Source organism: Protomyctophum bolini, assembly GCF_963924005.1.
Source record: "Protomyctophum bolini genome assembly, chromosome: 14".
Classification (NCBI taxonomy): Eukaryota; Metazoa; Chordata; class Actinopteri; order Myctophiformes; family Myctophidae; genus Protomyctophum; species Protomyctophum bolini.
Window position 1 is genome coordinate 43,396,853 of NC_137875.1, and position 5,909 is coordinate 43,402,761.

The 5,909-nt window shown below is 40.4% G+C and overlaps 1 long non-coding RNA gene across 1 annotated transcript; it reads left to right on the forward strand.

Annotated features, from left to right (window-relative positions):
- The first annotated feature begins 4,298 nt into the window (after positions 1–4,298).
- On the forward strand, positions 4,299–5,491 carry LOC308327977. The gene is made up of 4 exons (XR_013965238.1): positions 4,299–4,375; positions 4,892–5,069; positions 5,275–5,351; positions 5,447–5,491. It is a non-coding gene; the product is annotated as an uncharacterized lncRNA (long non-coding RNA).
- Positions 5,492–5,909: the final 418 nt, after the last annotated feature.

Genomic DNA, 5,909 nt, shown 5'->3' on the forward strand with positions numbered 1-5,909 from the left:
ACAACTAGTTGCTAAAAAGAGTTATCATGGATGTCGGAGATTTTTGTCGTTTTTGTAACGCCAATCTTCGCATAAAAGGTACTATTATGAATTCAAAGAATATATTTGTTAGTACTAAGCCTGTAAAAAGTGTTAACGAACGCCTCATAGCGTTAGGTTTAACACTGTTTAAAGACCCCGCCGTATCGTCTCGGATGTGTAAGCCATGTATTACATTGCTTCAAAGAATGGAAGTCGTTTATCCCATTTTCCGGCGCTGGCAAAAAGAGGACAAAGACATAAGACCTCCAGAAACGCCTACCGCTACAGCAGAAACGGCTACCGCTACAGCAGAAAGACGGACGCCACCTGAGGCAACTGGACCCGCGAGGACAGATAAGCGTTACAGAGAGCCTACGCTTTCTAAAACACCACGGCGGATTAAAAAACCTCGCACTCCATCTCACACTCACACCCCTACAACGTCGACTGACTCCCCGACAACGGCGACAACCCCTTCTCGTAGACTGTCTAAACCATCAACTGGGATGCCCGTACGGCGAAGCCTATTGGAGGTAAGTTCATATTGTGAAACTATTTCTAATTGTGTCTAACCTAATGCTGCCAACTCGCGCTAATCCAGCTGCGCTGCTGCAATTGTATACATATGCTCATTATATAGCAGTTCATTTAAAAATATAACCATCTTAACATTAATGACTGAACATTGCTTTTCAGGCCGTGACCCCCCAAAATAATCATATTTGAACTAGGGACACCCTAGATAAATATTGTGAAAATAGCTGATCTACAAGCTCATAACGTGTGAGCTTGTAGTTTGGCTATTTTCAATGTTTTGCCTCTTTCTTATATCATTTGACAATTTGGCCAATGTTTGACCAGTTTGTATAGTATAGTTTGTTGAATACTTTTGATGCAGTAATGGTAAAACAAAAATAGATATTAAAAAGGTCTTGAAAGTTCTTTATTGTCACTTGCACTGTCGATTGAAAAAATCAGGTTGAGAACCACTGCTCATCTTTTGATCTGATAAGCACACTTGGCTCAGGGCATGAGATTTGAAAGGGTCTCAAATAACAGCAGGCTGGGGGGGCTGTCCCCCCAATACGGATAAATTGCATATTTATTCCAGCATCTTTGCATGCTGCAATATTGTCTTATTTGCACAGTTTATATACTGATACTGGATTTTTATATACTGTTACTGTACTGTATATCTATATCTGTGCATAGTAGCAAATATTTATGTTGGCCTCTGTTCAGCTTTGTTGTCATGGTTTGTAGCAGTTTTCTGTCTCAGTGCATTGAGAGTAACAGTAAAAAAATGATTATAATTCCTTTTAAGTGAGCACGTATTAGGCCAATAATCATGAATCAGATCATGATCCATTGGGCTGGATTTTGAAGGTGCGTTTTACCATGTGGTAATACATAAATTGGCCTCGCTCTGCGCACAATAGTATTATGAAAGCCTTATCGTCCCGTGTTGAACGCACACACATATGGAATACGACGTTGCTGAATAAGCGGCTTCTTTTTCTGTAAAGTTGCTTGTAAATATTGGTAGTTGTGGTTGCTTTTCTTGTTTCTAAAGGTTTCTCCTAATGTTGTTTAAACCAGTGATCCTCACACAGCACATTCCCATGTCAAGGATCCCCAGATGAATGCATTTGCCCAACTAAGGACGGCTAATACAAAAATGTAATTAAAATTTTACTTTTGAAAATAGCAGATCTACCAGCTCACAATGAATCACATTCATTCATTAAAACTATGAACTCTGACTGCAGGCGGATATATAATGATCATTATAACAATGTACAAGAAAATATTTAAAAAGATGGAAGAACTTTGTGATATGTGGACAATCAAAATATGTTTTTTATTTTAATGTGGTGTCATTAAAATTAATCTGGATATAGCAGACTCACTATCTAGAAAATAAAAACATGGCACTTAATTTAAAATAGGTTACAGACCCCTGTTATATGCGCTTATTTTGGGATTATTTTTATAGACCTATTTACTTGTTTCTATGAGACATGGCAACAGCGCAGCAAAAGACGCATCCACGGTTTTTATTTTTGAAATGTTGAGATTAGAAACGGCCATAATTATTTCATTTCTCAACCTTAAAAATAAATAAAAACATTGCCATAATCCTTGGGAAGTGTGCTTTCATACGCTGTATCACACTCAATCCAAGTCTTCTTCAATAAAATGCTACGAGCGAAGACCATACGATCACGGGCATACACCACGCATTCAACTCATTACTCATTTCAAATATAATATAATTATAATTTAAATTAATTTAAATATAATTTTACTGGTGTTTCTCAATAGAAACAACTTATTTTGAGGCATAAAGGTGACAGCATGCAGTGCAATAGGAATAATTAACCCAAATGTGACAAAGTCATATGTCATGTCTTCTATGGTGCCAGCCTGAAGAAATGTAATATAACGATCCCCAAAGTGCGCATTCCGTATGTCACATCAGCTGACTGGTAAAGAAAATAGTACGGACATGTTGATTGGGTAACTCTCAAACACGCCTTAAACACTCCCATGACTAATTCAAGGCCGTTTTGCGCACTCCACGGGGTGTCGAAAGCGCTTCTTAACATGCTTAAAATTGCAATATGACATACCTCAAGCCCCCAGCTCATATTACTGTAATCTTATATGTCATATCATATGACGTTCAAAATGGCACCCATTATCTTTAAAAATGCATAGTCACAGTTATGATTATTTAATAATAACCCCCTTGGTTTTTCTTTCAGGTTACTATCAGGGGTAGAACAACCGTGTGTGACAACTACACGGCAGGGATTGTCGAACACTTCACCTTGGAGAATTGGACAACAGCAGCCAATCTGATTGTCAGACACCAAGAACTGTTTGGAGAACTTAAGAACAATCTCCTACAGTTGATAGAGGATGAGAGCAAAAAACTGTGTAGTCCATCCCAGGGTTGTATGTTGTGGCGGTCATCGGCAGATGATTTGAAGGCATTTTCATTCGCCCAGTTGCTGTCAGATATCCAGTCTACGTCACCTTTCATATTTTCTATATTTAATCAAATCACCAAACAGTCTCCCCATGTCACCTGTGCTGCTGCTGCAATAGCTCTGAGAGGAAGGGAACCACGCTTGTCAGCCTTTGCATATTATGTGGACAGTGTTCTACTGTATGGAGGGGCAAAGAAGGCAGTTTTTAAAAGGCTCAGCAAACTGGGTATAACCACAACGCACACCAACGCTGTGAAAAAGCTCACCGAATTGGCAAAGACCTGCGGCCAGGAATTTCACCTACTGAAAGTAGCAAGTGAAATCTTCGGGAACCCCGACACTGCAGACAGAGTGAAGCAAATCAGCTTCACAGACACTGCTGAAGGCGGAGGTGCTATGTCTGCTGAAACAAGCCCACTGAGTGACACAGCGAGTGCAAGGGACCTGGATGAAGCTATCCTCAGCTTTGATCTGTCTGTCTTCTCAGGTTAGAAGGGCTATTCTTTTTGTTGATCGTTGTTTATTTTGTCGCTGCATAAGTGTTTATCCTTTATTCTTATGAGTCCATTTATGTGTTAACACATTTTTTTTCTGTGTGTGTGTGTGTGTGTGTGTGTGTGTGTTATACAGATGAAACCACCCAAAGCACCATGGAGAACACCATCGCTGCACAGGGAGGTGCTGTTCTCCCCAGCGGCACTTCACAGACTGATCAGGGGACTGGCGATGGCACAAATCTGGCCGGCAGTGTCTTGCCGCTAGGACCATCACAACCAACACCACCACCCACATATTCCATCATATTTGACAATCTGGATTTCTTCATCCGCCCACACCACCAGTCTACCAGCCAAGCAAACAAATCCATCCACTGGGTTCACCACATGGCTGTAGAAGACAGAGTGCCCATAACCCATCTCAGCAGGGACAAGCCAACTCAGCCAATTATGGACTATGACATTGGGAACTCCCTTCCTGGTCCTGAGATCCAAGCCCATATGCGACGAGAGTTTGTTGTCCTAGGGAGCCGCATTCTGACCCAGTACCTGGATGCTTTCAAGCCATTATCTGCTGTAGTGGCTAGTCACATCCCTCACCAATATTCAAACACAATGTCAAAGGCCTCCACCCACGTAAGTATTAAATGACTTACACTACAACTGTCAGTTGTACCATTGAGTTAACTTTTCATTAAGTTGAGCAAGTAACAACTAGTGTACTGGCATAGGATTTAAACTAAAAACGTTATGCTACTATAATCCATATATTCTTCCTTCATAGCATCCTCTTGGACTTCTGTTCAAAGATGAGAACCAAACTGGGGACTTGGTAGACGTTTTACAGCACATCCAGAATGAGTAAGTATGGCTTGTCTTGGAATTTATGAAACACAATGTTCGTATTCGTGCAGTTTGTCAATACCACGGCATGTAAAAAAAAAAGTCAGTGTTTGTGCATTTCAGCGGCCATTGCTTATCAAAAAGTGACACTTGAACTTGCCAAATTAGTGATTTTCTACCACTAATCATCTCAATCACATCATGGCATTACCGGATTTACATCACTCATCACACAATTGCCCAACTTTACATGTCAGACATTGTAACATCATCATTGATGTCATTACTGACCATAGTCATCAAAGATCGCACAATGTGGGACATGTTTGATATTTGATAATGATATATTGGAAAAAGCCTGTATGTATCTCTACCATTCCAATATCGTTGAGTGCAGGGGCTTGATTACATGCTGCAGGTGCCCCACATGCCTTATTAAGTTTTGAAATAAGGAAAATATATAATTTACTTACATATGCATCTGAAGGGAAGGGTTTTGATAAATCTAGTAAGTCTACTTGATGTTTCATGTAGGTATGTGCCAAAGGCCCCACATGGACTGGAAAGTGTTTTTGTAGGTGGGGACAGACTGACAGAGGGGAACAGTCGGAACATCCAGTTGTCCTATGCCGAAGGAGAGAGCAGGGAAGACAGACTGGAAGGCCTTGTCTTCAAGTTTGAGGATTGGCATGCAATCCGGAACCTGTTTGAGGTGGGTGAACTCACTCAATGTTTGACCTCAAACAGTTTATTCACAACAGTATGGACTAGCAGCCAATTACTGTACCACTTCCCCTGAAAAAAAAGTTTGGACTAACTTGACTTATCTATGCTATCATGCTAATTATCATGACAATAATATTTCCTCCTAAATGAAATTGTTTGCTTACTGTACTACAACATCATTTGGATTTTAGATCTATCATCTGGTCTTTTACAAGGAGGATTCAGCCAGAGATCATGGGACACTGTTTTCAAATATGAACAGGTTGAGGTAAAAAATAAATGTTCAAAGTGTTCTGTTCTGTTTTTATATATACATATTCTGATTCTAAGAGCCTTGTTAACTATTTTCCTAATCTTTTGCAGAGATGTTCTTTGTGATGAACTCCAGCCACCATGAATTACGGCTTGGTACTTTATCATTACGACTTACTGTGCTCTTTACCGCCTGGGGAAATCCAGTCCAGCCAGCATGAATTCAGGCTTGGTACTGCTGAGGGGAGGGGAGGGGGGGCTGACTACTAACGACTGACGACTGATGATTTCTGACTTCATGAGCGATGACCCGGTTTGTGTTTGTATTATCTGTATATATTTATGTGTGTTTGTGTTCATGTGATTTCAACCTTTCAATCGACTATACAGCCCCATACCGACTTCACTGACAACCTTTAACCCATCTTACCCTCCCAGTCCCCCAGATCCACCTAAACTTGCCTTTTCTATACCCCCAAGTCTAACTCCTTTCCCATCCACTGCTGTCTGTCTGTCTCATGTTTTGTCAACTGTTTGTTTGACTAAAATTGTCTCCTTATAGTGTACTTTGTAG